Here is a 14,447-nt window from a genome sequence, read left to right on the forward strand (position 1 = left end):
GCACACTCAGGAGAATCACGGGTAAGCTCATTGGGAACAAAGCGACAAACTGGCAAAGAGCAGGCTGTTGGCACAAAGTAAATACACATCAGAACGAGACACAGGTGGAAACAATAAGGGTGGGGCTTGCAATCACAGGGCGGTGGCACACATGGAGGAGGTGTCTGAAACGAGAGGGAAAGGTGAGTGACAGAAACACAGTCTAATAATACCCCAGTCTGGGTGTTACAGTATTCGCATACCGTCCCGCCAACAGATCAGGCCCAGTTTACATCCAGAATGTGGTCAAAACGTACGTGCCTGCCCAGTCACTCCGCTCTGCATCCTCCTATCTGCTTGTTGCCCTCACAGAGAGCTAAACACTCAACAACATCCCAACTGTTTACTGCAATAGACTGGGTTTTTCATGTAGAGAAATGTATGTAAGCGTAAGTTGTTGAGTTCCGGAGCGGGAGAGTTGCGAGCAGGCTGATGTATTCTGGCAGTCCTGAATAAATAAGTTCTGTGATACCCGCCATCGTTTTCGGTGCTTATTACAACCCACCGATATATCACATTTACTAGTCGGGCTCCGAAATGGTGGACCTACCCAATGACATCAGGAAAGCAGAAAGCCTATACATCGACTAACAAAACTCTATCCACTATATGTTGACCAGCTAGCACTTAAGTAGCACTTTGATATTACCTGTGATGGCACTTACTTACTTATAGCACTTTGGTAGTTTTCTTTCTTTCTTAAAGAAATTGCACTTTCTTAAATGTTGTTGATCGGGGTCTGTAACCTCATGGTTGAATGCACTTACTGTAAGTTGCTTTGGATAATAGAGTCAGCTAAAGGAAACGTAATCTAATGATAGTACCGCTGGGTATAAGGGACAGCCATTGCTTTACTACATATTGTGATTCTTCAAACCATTAAAAGTGATGTCAGGCGAAAACGTTGGTCTCTGGTGATTGGTTAGCGAAGTTCGACCACTAATCCCCCCGCACTCCCATCTTAGACTTAAGAACAGTGTGTGACACCAAGTAGGGGGGGGGGCTGTTTTACTTCCAACTACTGGGATAACACCAGGGTCTTTTCTCTATCATAAGAGGGGGAAGTCCATGAGCCAGACTGAACAATACAGGTTCGGTTTACTCAAGGAACAGAGATCATATTGTGGTACAAAACAATAATTTATTAGTACAGCAGTAAAAACAAACACCGTAAAACTATTCTAATTTGGCTGACAGCTCATCACGAACAATCTGTGTACTTGACCGGGTCCCTAAACACGGTGAGGGTAGGGCGAGCGTCTGTGTGGAGGCAGCGAATCCCCCAGTTCATCTAATCAACCGTGCAACCTATAAACATGCAACACACACGCAGCAACTCACTCATGCAACGGCAAAACAAAGTGCGTTAAAAACAGTTCATGCAATATCACACCACATGCTAAAATCTGATCTAAGAAAATACCCACGCTATTCCTCCACACATCGGGCACCCCCCGCTCGAAATAAATAAAAACAACAGTAGGCAAGTACCCAAAACAAAACCGGAGCGCGGGATGCATACAATGTCAGGATATCAGCTGATTACAATTGCTAATCGCTACTCGTACCCGGATATGGCAAAACAGCAGTTTGTGCGCCACCTGGAAAGGCTGAGGAGCTAAACCCTCCCCAACGACGTCCGAAGGGACTCCACTCGGCCGGCAAAACCTGCAAGGTTGAGATCTATAAGCTGCCAATTTCCCCAATCACAAACAACCTACCAGTTAGCAACCTACCTGCTACTCTCCTCTCAGCGGACTGCTAGAGAATGGGAAACGGCCCGTAAAATAGGGCGCTCATTGATGACGTCAGCCCGACCCCTTGACACTACCCGTCACATCTACCCCCACTACTTCTATCCTCGTCCCGAGGGTAAGACTCACCTCCCTGACTTAAGTCTAAGGACACCTAAAACGGTAGCCCCCTGCCCACTCACGGTTGTCTGTGGCAAGCGATGAACGTTAGAGTGTTTGCCCGCTGTCACCCGGGTTGTCCGTCGAAACATTAGACCTTGAGGGCGGCTTGGCTGGCCCGTCCCTTCCCTTGCAGAGTGGTCTGTTGGTAGTCCCGGTGGATCGGGGGTCACTCCAAACTGCATTTCCTCCTCACTGGCAACCCTGCAAGGAGGCTCAGCTTCCACTGGGTTGAGGTCTTCTGAGGCCAGTGGCCTTTCTCTCACAATCCACACCTCTTCAAGTTCTTCCTCCTCAGGAGCAGCTTCCACCGTGATTCTTTGCTCATCTTGGGGAGGGGGGACATGGTGAGCATTCCCGGGAAAAGGTCTAATCATTGTTCGATGCACCTGCTTAGTTTGGTTAGGGTTATCGACGGGAGCCACAGTATATACAGATCCACCATTTATTGGCGCTTTCAAAATTCTGTAGGGTGTTGGGTTCCAGTGATCCTGGATCTTGTTTCTTCCCCTTACGCTGTGGTCCCTCAGATACACCAACTGGTCCACGGTCAGCCCTTCGTCAACATTTCGGTCGTGTCTCTCCTCTCTCCGTTGTGCAGCCCCCTGCATACGATGTCTTGCCCCGGCATAGGCTGCTCGTAGTCGCCTCTGGTGTTCGCCAAGCCAGTGGTCCACCGTACCTGCAGCGGAGTCTGTTACTCTCCCTAGCAAGAAGTCCACCGGCAACTGTGGATCTTGACCAAACATCAGCAGGTAAGGCGACTCACCAGTTGATTGGTGTATGGTGGTGTTGTAGGCAAAGATAAGTTGTGGGAGGTACAACGTCCAGTCCCTCTTCTTCTCCACTGGCAGCGTGCGCAGCAAATTGTGCAATGTACGGTTGAAACGTTCACACTGCCCATTTCCTTGCGGTCTGTAAGGTGTGGTCCTACTCTTCTGAACCCCGTACAACTCACATAGCTGCTGGATGAGTACCGCTTCAAAACTTCTCCCTTGGTCGGAATGAATCCTAGCTGGAACTCCAAACCTGTAGAACCACTCATGGACTAAGCGCCGTAGGTGCTTGCTGGTCTCGAGTGGGAATGGCCTGTGTATACTTGGAAAATACATCAGTCATTATCAGAACATGTTCTCTACCATCTCTAGCCGGTCCAAGCAAGGTAAAGTCAATGGCCAATATCTGATTTGGCCGGGGGCCAATAAATGACCCATGGAGGCACGAACTTTTGGTTGGACCGCTTTTGCCAATGTACAGCGTTCACAGTTCTGGCAATACTCTTTAATTTCATTAATCATACCTGGCCAGTACCATCTTTGTCTCACTAGGTCGGTTGTTCGTTCTACACCTTGGTGTCCTTGGCCCTGATGTAACTGGTGCAATACTTCCTCTTTTAGTTTAGCAGACAATACTAGCTGTCGTCCTTCCTCCCCGCCATCTGGTCTAGACACACGGCGATACAGAACTCCCTCGTCCTTTGACACCCTCTCCCATTGGCGAAGCATCTCCAAAACTGATTTGGGGATGGTGTGCCTCTCCTGCTGGTCTGGGCCTCGTTTCCGGGTTCCAAAAAAACAGAAAGTGACTGATGATAGGAATTCAACCATCAGAGGGTGTTAGTTTTCCGACGGCGGCTGCGAGAACCTTGGCCCATCCCGTCCAGATTGGGGGGCTGCCCGTTCATTCTGCAGTCCCTAGCGAAATGGCTTGGCTGTTGACACCGCCTACAGATGAATGCACCCCTAGATTGAAACTGAGGGCGCTTAGGTTGCCATCCGACACGAACTCAACATATTGATCACGTAAGAGGCTAGCTGCCTGTGCAACTCCGTCAGGGGAATGTTGTATAACAATATCCATTAGGGAGAATAGAGCATTTGCATACTCACGCAATGTCTACCCTTCTCCTGCTGTTTCCGAGAGTGGAAATTCTGCAATAGAGCAATAGGTGAGTCTGCACAGCCATACTGAGTCTGAAGGATGGAAAAAATTAGTTTGGGATCTTCCCGAACCTGTCTAGAACGATACTTAATTTCATCTCTTGCTGCTCCTCCTAAATGGTCATAAATGAAATGAGCCTGTTCTACAATAGACATCCTTCGTGTGCGAAATTTTGACTGCACCTCATCCACCCATTCCCTCACGATACCTCCCCTTCTCCTGTAAAGGTGGAACACTTATCCTTGGGAATGTACACCACACGCTCAACAACTGGTGGCAACCTAGTAGAGGTTTCCATACCGAGAGTACCGAGTGGTTGCGAGTCAAGACTACCATCGTTGGCAGAGGGAGATGCGGTCGAGGAGCCCGGGACCGGGTTTAGGGACTGTCTTTCCTGTAAAAGCCGCTCATTATCTGCCTTCAGCCTTTGCACCATCTCCCAAAGTTCTTGCATCTCCTCGTCCATGATAACGCCGGGTCTTCTCCGAAAACTGTTGGAAGCGTTGTCTTAGGGGTCCTCCGGCACACAAACTGCTGCTTTTGCTCCACAATACACAAAACACAAGCCTATCAACAAATGTATGGACCCTATAAGGAAACAGCTGCATGGTATATACAAACATAAATTCCAAAAATTGCTTAGGCAATATGTCTCTGTCCTTGGTCCTGCCAGCAACGCCAAATGACGGCCCGTAAAATAGGGCGCTCATTGATGACTGCAGCCCGATCCCTTGACACTACCGGTCACAAGTGTGTTACAAGGCATGCACAGATGTCCACCGTCGAACTGACAAGCCGGCTGTGGCCTGTTACGGTCGCTGAGCCGTTATAAGGCAATCAATGTTTCATGTTTAGCGAACGGTCAATAACAAATCCAAAAGTCCCGCTAAAGTAACTTCACAATATATTTACTAGGGATGCAACAACAAATCGATGAAATCGATAACATTGGATTATTAAAAGCTTTGGCAACGAATTTCATTATCGATTTGTTGTGTCGCGCGGTTATTATGTCACTAAAAAAGTAGAAGCGCCGAGCCGATGTAGAGGAAAGAGGAGCCAGCAGCGGCAGTTGTTGTGAGTCACATGACATGTGACTAAAGACCGAAATGACTGACTGTCGTGCTCGATGCGTGACACGTAAGAGCCCTGAAAGTGTCTCAATGGCAAAAAATGCAAAGTCGACGTAACCTGGCACGGAAGCACCACGTTTTGACGTGAGGAACGTAACGAGCCTCCAGCAGCTTCATTGCTGCTGTTTACTTGTCATCCAGCTGATCAAGTTAGCGTTAGCTCGCTAATAAGAACAGTAAAGCAGTTCGCAGGACTAAGACACGTTTTTATTTACTCACCCCTTTTGGACCATTCATTTTTCAATCTGTTATCTTGTATTTCGTGCTTTGTCCCATATCGGTTATTGTTGACAAATATATAAATATATTTGTGTGTATTTAATGCTGTCACACACTGCCACTGTCTACTGTCTGCGCATATACTGTGGGTTGTACGGTAGTTGATGTTACGCCTCTAAAGGGAGACACTGTGATTCATTAAATCAGCGCGGCTAACTAAGAAGCCTCTAATGCATTTATTTGCAAATGCCATTTTTAATCCGATTCATCCGATTCATCGATTAATTGAAGAAATATTCAATAATCAACCAATTAATCGATTATCAAAATAATCGTTGGTTGCAGCCCTAATATTTACTATAACAAATTTAACACGCTGCTACTAATTAAGCCAAGGTGTGTGCTATTAGCAAAGAATAATAGAAATGTATTGTCCTATACTGTTTATGAAATGTTTGTTGCTATATATATATAATGTCATGCTGTATATCATCTGAAACCACACATTCCTAACCCCTCGATCCGGTTAATCTTCGGTATCTTTGCTTTGCAGCTATAAGTAATGTTTTACTCACAGTGAAATTAGCTAGAAGCCAAGCAATGCAGTGGATAGCCTGTTTGTGTGTGTACGTGTGGGTGTGTGTGTTTGCCCTGGGTTAGTCATTAGTGTTGCAGTGCTAAAGGGAGCAAGTAGATTGTGAAACATATTAGCCGAAGAGCTGCTGGCGTAAGGGAGCAAACACACGCACACACGCATGTACGCAAACACACATACAGCATTTCCTGGTTAGCTAATATCCAAGCAGTGAATGTGTACCTCAGGGCTACGGGATTTGCTGCATTGTTTTTACTGCTCTAGTGAACATTCACACACACATACACACTCACACAGTCTCAATGAGTCCATGCTGGAATCAGTGACGAGGATCCAGGTTTAAACCTCATTAACCAACAGAAACGAGAGAGAGAGAGAGAGAGAGAGAGAGAGAGAGATTTTGATTTTTTAGAAAAACAATTTATTTTACATATTTTTCAACAACTTTGTCAATGTGTTAAAAAAGGTCACAGAAATCCTTCCCTTGTTAAAAAAACCAAGACAAAGCAACAAAAAAAAACAAACAAACAAACAAAGCAAAATTATATTTAATGCCATAAAAACAGGAGCAAACACCAATTCATTCTTTTCCACTGAGCACACAACATTATTAAAACACCAACGTTGTTTAAAAGTGTCTACGTCCCCTATGTGTTTATAAAAGCGGAACTCTAGCCAGAGCCTGGCCCTGACGTTCACCAGCCACACTGCTCTGGCCTCCTGCCCCTCTCTGTCCTTCACTCTGGCCTTCCTGCTTAAATAAATGGCCATTTTGGCTTCCCCTGAAAGATAGCTGAGGAGCTGCCATTTTTCTTTTTCTGCTTTTTTGTAGGCAGCTCCCATGATAAAAATCTTTCAGTAAAAACCACATTAAAAAGACTAAAAACCGATGTTAAAAGAGAGAAGAAACTCGCAAGTGTCTTGCACTCTGTAAAAACATGATAAATAGTCTCTCGGAGGTCACAGAAGGGGCATTTGCTCAGAACAGTGGGATTAATAACAGAAATAAAAGCGTTGGAGGCGACAGCACCGTGTAAAATTCTCCACTGGAGGTTGGCAGTCCGTTTCTTGAGGGGAGGTTTGTATAAAATCCTCCACTGTGGGCCCGGTCCATTTTGTCCCAGTCTGTTGGACCACACAGTGGGGAGCCTGTCGCACAGTCCGGACCGGTTTATGCCCTTCACACAGTTAAAATACAGAGTCTTCTTGTCTGCTTCGTGCAATGTCAGCGCTTCGGGGCGTGTTGTGGCGAGCAGGGGGCCGGTGAGTTCCCCTAGTCCTGGGCTCAGTTGGAGATCGCGGGGAAGGGGTCTGCAGGGTCCGGCTCCACATCTTTCTGGCTGTAGTCTGTGAGGAGGCTCCTTTCCTCCTCAGTCAGCCTCTGGTTCCACAGCTCCACGAGCCTCCTCGCCATCCGGACGGAGTGCAGCCCCAGCAGAGAGCCCAGGGCCGGGGCGTCACTCAGCGTCGGCCCCACTGCGTCCACCAGCTGCTGCAGGCACAGGACTCGTGCTTTCAGCAGCGCCCCCATCAGGCCTGGGGTACCACTGCTGCTGATGTCCAGCCTTGCTCTGTAGATCAAAGGTTCTCTCAACAACCAGTACAGAGAGAAAGACTGTGGGCACCTTTTATGATTAAAAAGGGCCCAAGACTTAAAAACACCCTGATAAAACGGAGGTAGCCCATTTAACTTTAAAAATTTAGAATCAATTAAAAACAGAGCAGTATCCAGCCCCAGGTTGTTTGCACGTCTAAAAATGCAGCTGGCCACGTCCCTCCATACTAAAAACTCCGGACCTGTGAGATATTTCTGTAAAAACTGGAGTCTAAAAGTGGTCGTCCGGCTGGCCAGGTGGACGAGGCCCTGTCCCCCCTCCTCTCTGGCTAAAAACAGCACCCCTTGTGGCACCCAGTGTAGACCCCCCAAAAGAAATCCACCATTTTCTTCTGTAAGTTGGCAAGGAAGCCTGAGGGAGGGTCCAGGCAGGTAAGACGGTGCCACAGCTGGGATGCAATCAGGTTGTTTAAAACCAAAACTCTACCTTTAAAAGACATTTGAGGGAGCAGCCATTTCCATTTGGAAAGTTTCCCCTCTATCTTCTCTGTGACGCCCTCCCAGTTCTTCTGGACGATGCTCTCTTGTCCTAGATAAATCCCCAGGTATTTAAAACCATCTTTCCTCCACACTAGGCTTTGGGGAAGAACTGGGAGGCCGCCACGCCATTCACCGACAGCGAGGGCTTCACTTTTTTTCCAGTTCACCCTCGCTGCCGATGCCTTACTAAAACTTTTCAGACTCTCATTAAAAACCTCCTGGACATCAGGTGCGAATATATCCCAGAATGCCTTAAAAAATTCTGCGGGGAGGCCGTCGATGCCAGGAGCACGCCGTCCCTGCATGCCCTGCAAGGCGGCCTTCAGCTCCTGCACCGTTATGGGTCGGTCAAGCGCTTTGTTGGTCTCCTCTGAGACTTGAGGTAGTCCGCTCACGAACTCCTCCGTCAGTGCTTCCTCCTCCCTGTACTCACTGGTGTAGAGGGAAGAGTAAAAGCTGACCGCTCGCCTCCTAATCTGGCATGGTTCCACCACCGGCAACCCTGTGTCTGCCAACAGCGCGTGGATCACCCTCCCCTGCCCACTCTTCCTCTCCAGGCCGAAGAAAAAACTAGAGGGAGTGTCCATCTCCGTGATGGTCTGGAATCGGGACCTTACCAGTGCACCCTGAGCTTTAACGACTAACAGGTCGGCCAGAGCCATTTTTTGATCTTGAGGATTTCAAAATGTCCTCGCTCTCCTGTGGACTCGTTTAAACGCTCTAGTTCCACTATATCAGTCTCCAGGTCCTTCATAGATCTGGTGATGTCTCTGGTCACGTTGAAAGTGTGCTGCTGACAAAGAAGCCTAATCTCGATCTTACCGCGGTCCCACCACTGCCTAAGACTACTAAAATCACTCTTCCTCAGCCTAAAAACACTCCAAAAATATGAAAGGACCGCTCTGAAATTCCTATCAAATGTTAAACCGGAGTTAAAATGCCAGTACGCGCTTTTTGGCAAAATGTTCCTAATAAAAACATTACACACTAGCAGGGAATGATCTGAAAAAACAGCCTGTCACACTCACCTGCCAGCTCGATCTTCCACACCTGCCCCGCATCCACAATCAGTCACTCTCCTGCCTTCCACACCTGCTTCGCATTCACAATCAGCCCCGCTACATAAGCACTGCACACCCAGCCTGTCATTGCCAGATTGTTCTTCGCGTCATGCAAGTCTCTCCAGCACTCTACCTTGGACTGATCTCCCGGTTTCGACCCTGCCTGTTCCCGACCCGTTCGTCTGTCTCCGCCCCGGTGAGCACCTCAGCCTTCTGTCCCCGACCACGAGTCCTGCCTGAGCGCCTCGGGTTTCTGTTGCCTGCTCCTTGGACTGCCCGGCGCTTCTGCCCCTGTGCTCCGGATCCCCGACCGGCCCAGCGATCGCACCAGCTGTCTCCCGGCATCTCCTCCCCGATCCTGAGGGCCGCACTCTGCTCTGCCTCTCATTGTGCCCGAACGCCTGCTGTGCGGCCGTGTTTAATAAAAGCGTTAACCAAACACTCCGTGCCGTTGTGCTGCATTTGGCTCCGCCACACGCCCGTGTCACAGCCGGTACAATGGTACACATTTTGAAAATATTAAAATGGTGCTTAAAAACATAAAACCGATCAAGCCTGGCTGAGGAGGTTCTACCTTCTCTGAGGTGGGACCACGTGTACTGTCGGCAGTCTGCATGCATCCTTCTCCACACATCCACCAGGCCATGAGACTGGACCAGCTGCCTCAGAGCGTGCTGGGAAGCTGGATGTGGCTCTGCGTGGTTGCGGTCTATGGTCGCATCTTCTGTGCAGTTAAAATCCCCCCCCAAGAATAAAAAATCCTCCGGGGCACAGCCATCTAAAAGATCATTAACTTTTGTTAAAAAAAGCTTCCTCTCTGTACCGATTGTTGGAGCATACACATTGATAAAAACAACAGTAAAAAGGTTGAACCGTGCCTTGACTAAAAACAACCTCCCCTCGATGATGTGTTTGACCTCCAGGGAGATTGGCTTAAAAGACCTGGAGAAGAGGAAGCCCACTCCTCCACTGAGGTTGGTGTTGTGGCTCAGCAGGACTTCCCCTTCCCACTCCCTCCTCCAGTCGGCCTCGTTGGTGCTGTCGCTGTGCGTCTCTTGCACGAAGAGAACATCAAGACGTTTCATTTTTTAAAATTCATAAATAGATGCCCTCTTCTTGGCATCTCTGGCTCCGTTCACATTCAGGCTTCCCACTTTTAAAGTATCCATGATAAAAAATAAAAATAAAACCAATAAATCAATTAAAACACACATTGGGGCTTTTTTCGTGATCATCGATTGCTCGTTTTGCTTTTAGCACAAGTTTTTTCAGTCTAAAACCCTCTTGATCTGTGAAGCCAGACTCCTCTCGCTGGCTCATGCGGAGTCTGGCTGAGTAATAAAAACACACCAGGTCTGGGAAAAACTCCTCGATTTTCAGATTCCTCCTATTTTTGACTTTTTGTAAAAACATTTTGATTTGCTCTGCGGAGAGCTTTTCCCGCTGGCTGTGTGTCAGACAGGCGCTGTGGATGTCGCTGCTGTCCGACACACAGCCCTCACTCTCACTGCCGTCAGATTACCCTTGACCCCCCCATGGCCTCCTCTTCCTCCCCCACCTTGCTGGCTTTTGCCTCGCTGCCTGTATCTTGCCTCTTTTTTTTTCTTTTTGTTGCAGCTTTTTGTTCTCCTGCTTCCTCCTCCACCATCTCAACCTCCTCCGCCTGTTCCACCCCCCCATTCAGTCCTCCCCCCAACTGTGCCTCTATGGCACCTGACTCCTGTTCCACACTAACCCCCCCCTCACCCTTTTCCTTCACCTCCATCCTCACCCTGTGCCACCTCACTCAAAGCTCCTCTCTCACCCACCAAAACACCCTCATTTACACTGTGCACATCTTCCATACTCACCCCGTGTAGGTCAGGCACAGCAGCGCAACGGCCCGCGGAACCGCACATCCCACAGCCCGCGGCACCGGAAACAGAAACTGCCTCACGGACGCCGCAGCCACCTCCGCGGCTGGAGACCCCCCCCCGCAAGAGCCGCGGCCGGAGGCTCCCCCGCAAGAGCCGCGGCCGGAGGCTCCCTCGCCGCAGCCGTGGCCGGAGACCCCCCGCCAGAACCGCGGCCGGAGGCTCCCCCGCCGCAGCCCCGCCAGGCGGAGGAGCGTCTCGCGTCTCGGGCAGGCACCCACGGTGTGCCCCTCCTCGTCGCAAACAAAACATTTCATCGCCGACGATGATGCAAAAATCACATACTCGTAATCATCTATCTTAACATGGAAGCGGAGGTTGAGCTCCACATTCCGGTTGTTAAGTATCATATAGAGGTGCCTGCGGTGAGACACTACGTGCTTCAGTAACTGAGACCTGCATCCAGACAAGATCTTTTTGATCGGTGAAACCACCTTTCCGTGTCTGGAGAGTTCTCTGCTGAGAAATTCGTCGGTGATGAACGGAGGGACGTTCGATAGAACCACCTTCGTGGCCGGTTGCGTCAGTGGCAACACCTGCACAAACATTTCATTCACCGTGAGGCCCGCCTCGACGACTCGGTTCACCTTCCCCACCTGGTCTAGAAAAATGACTACGGCCCCGTTCATCCGAGCGGCCGACTTAACGCTGCTGTGCCCGACTACTTCCCCCACAGCCAACCCGATGTCCTCCCAGCATGCACCGAGAGGGAGGGAGAGAGGGAGAGGGAGAGAGAGAGATTTTTTTGAAAAACCTTTATTTTATACAAAACAACAAACACAATATACTCCGTCAGTAGGCCGCCCCCCGCTCAGGATCCTCCTCAGCTGGACGGACGCCTCACTCGGTCCCAGTACTGCTCCCTCTTTCCTTGGTGATCTTTAGGAGGAGCTTCCTCAGTCGGAAGACCTCCTGCTGGGTGTACTCCCCAGCTCCCTTTTTGGTGCTGCCACGCCGAGCAGAGCGAGCGAACATCTCCATATCGGAGAAGTAGTCCTCCAGCTTCACTCCTCTCTGGTTCTTGGTGGCCTGCAGGAACTGCTTCACCTGCCCCACCCCGTACCTGCTGGTGACCGTCCCACCCGAGGAGATGCTGACGGTAGAGCCCCATCCCGAAGAGGACTCTGACTTCCCACTTTCCACCTCCCCTCTGCTCACCGCCCCCCCCTCTTTGCCTGAGAGCCTCCCCTGCTGGCCCTCGTCTTCCTCTTCAGGTGGGGGACCTTAAAGACCCCCCCCTCCTCCATATCCTCCTCGCTGTCCGAGCTTCCACCTCGGGCACGAACCCCACCAACGAGCTCTTTCACCTTCCCGTTGGACCCCCATCCCCTCTTTCACTCTGTCACACACACCTGCCCGCTGGGCTACATTCAACCCCCCATCCACTCCGACATTCATTCCCTCACCCCCCTGACCGACCGGCTGGGCCTCACCCGTCCCCTCACTCACTCCCTCACTGACCGGTTGGGCCTCACCCACCGCCACACTCACCCCCTCACCCACCTGGTGGACCTTCCCCATCTCCTCTCCCACCAGACCGACCCGCCGGTCCTCACCTTCCCCCTCTTCCTCCCTGGCCTCCCCCCGGTTCTGGTCCCGAGTGGAGGGGTTCCTCTCCGGACACACCCTCGCCAGGTGTCCCTCTCCACCACATCGGAAACACCTCCCGTCATCCGATGTGGCGAACATAACATAGTCGAACCCCTCGATCCTCACTTTAATCACCAGGCTGAGAGCCTGGGCTTTGGTGAGGACCATGTGGGTCTGTCTCCTGTGAGAGACCACATGTCTCAGCAAGGGTGATTTGCATCCTGAGGACGTCTTCCTTAGCGGGGACACCACCTTCCCGTGTTTTGCCAGTTCCTCTACCAGCGCTTCGTCCGGGACGAACGGCGGAACGTTCGCCACCGTCACCCTGACGGCCGGCACAGCGAGCGGAAAAACGGGCATGTGCGCCCCGCGGACCACCACGCCGCTCGCCACCACCTCGCGCGCCTTCTTCACGCTGTCCAAAAAAATGACTTCACACTCCCGTGACCAACCAACCCCCCCACGGCCAGACCGCAGTCCTCCACGGAGCACGCGAAGCCCGGCGCGAGCTTCACGCCGTGCTTCCGCGTCAGCCCCGTGAGGTCCGACATGCCGACCTACAAACACGCACAAACTAACACAGAAAGAGACAGAAGACACACATACACACCACCACGCATTCACCCCACAACACACACCAGAAAAACACCGAAAATAGACGAAATAACGGATAGAAAACACAATTCACCTCACGCTCCGTACACTCAGCACTCCTTTATTAGAAAACCTTTATTTTACATAAAAACTATTTCAGTAATTAAGCACTATAGTAAATCGGTCGATCTGGACTCCGCCGTTCTCCAGCATCTCCTTCATTGGCCCGTCTTCCCGCTCAGGATCCTCCTCCGCCGGTCGGACGCCTCACTCAGTCCCATTTCCTCCTTCCCTGGTGATCTTGAGGTTGATCTTCCGTAGTCGGAAGACCTCCCGCTGGGTGTATTCTGCAGTACCCTTCTTCGTGCAGCCATGTTGAACGGAGCGAGCGAACTTCTCCAAGCCGGAGAAAAATTCCTCCAGATCCACTCCTCTCTGATTCTTGGTGGCCAGCAGGAACGATTTCATCTGCCCCACCCCGTGCCTGCTGGTGACCGTCCCACCTGAGGAGACGCTGTTGTTAGAGGCCCACCCTGAAGAGGACTCTGACTCCCCACCTCCCACCTTCCCTCTGCGCCCCCCCCTCTTTGCCCGAGAGCCTCCCCTGTGGATAGCCTTAAAGTCCATCCCCCCTCTTCCATGTCTTCCTCGCTGTCCGCGGTTCCAATTCGAACAGCTCCCCCACTACCGAGTGCCCCCATCCCCTCTTTCACTCTGTCACACACACCTGCCCGCTGGGCTGCATTCAACCCCCCATCCACTCTGACATTCATCCCCTTTGACCCCTCATCCACCTGACTGACCGGTTGGCTCTCACCCAATCCCACACTCTCCCCCTCATCCACCTGGTCGCCCGGCTGGACCTCACCCAATCCCACAGTCACCCCCTCACCCACCTGACCGACCGGCTGGCTCTCACCCAATCCCACACTCTCCTCCTCATCCACCTGCCCGCCCGGCTGGCTCTCACTCGTCGCCACACTCACCCCCTCACCCGTCCCCACAGTTGCTGTCGCAGGTGAGGGGTTCCTCTCCGGGCAACCCCTCGCTAAGTGTCCCTCTCCACCGCAACGGAAACACCTCCCATCATCCGATGTGTCGAACATGGCGTAATCTAACCCCTCGATCCTCACCTTAATCACCAGGCTGAGGGCCTGGGATTTGGTGAGGACCATGTGGAGTTGACACCACATGCCTCAATAAAGGTGACTTGCACAGTTTTTTAAACGGGGACATCACCTTCCCGTGTTTAAGCAGCTCCTCGAGCAGCACTCCGTCAGGGACGAACGGCGGAACGTTCGCTACCGTCACCCTGACAGCCGGCACTGCGAGTGGAAAAACGGGCATGTGCGCC

The sequence above is a fragment of the Gasterosteus aculeatus genome, chromosome 11 (assembly GCF_964276395.1).
Source record: "Gasterosteus aculeatus chromosome 11, fGasAcu3.hap1.1, whole genome shotgun sequence".
NCBI classification, from domain to species: domain Eukaryota; kingdom Metazoa; phylum Chordata; class Actinopteri; order Perciformes; family Gasterosteidae; genus Gasterosteus; species Gasterosteus aculeatus.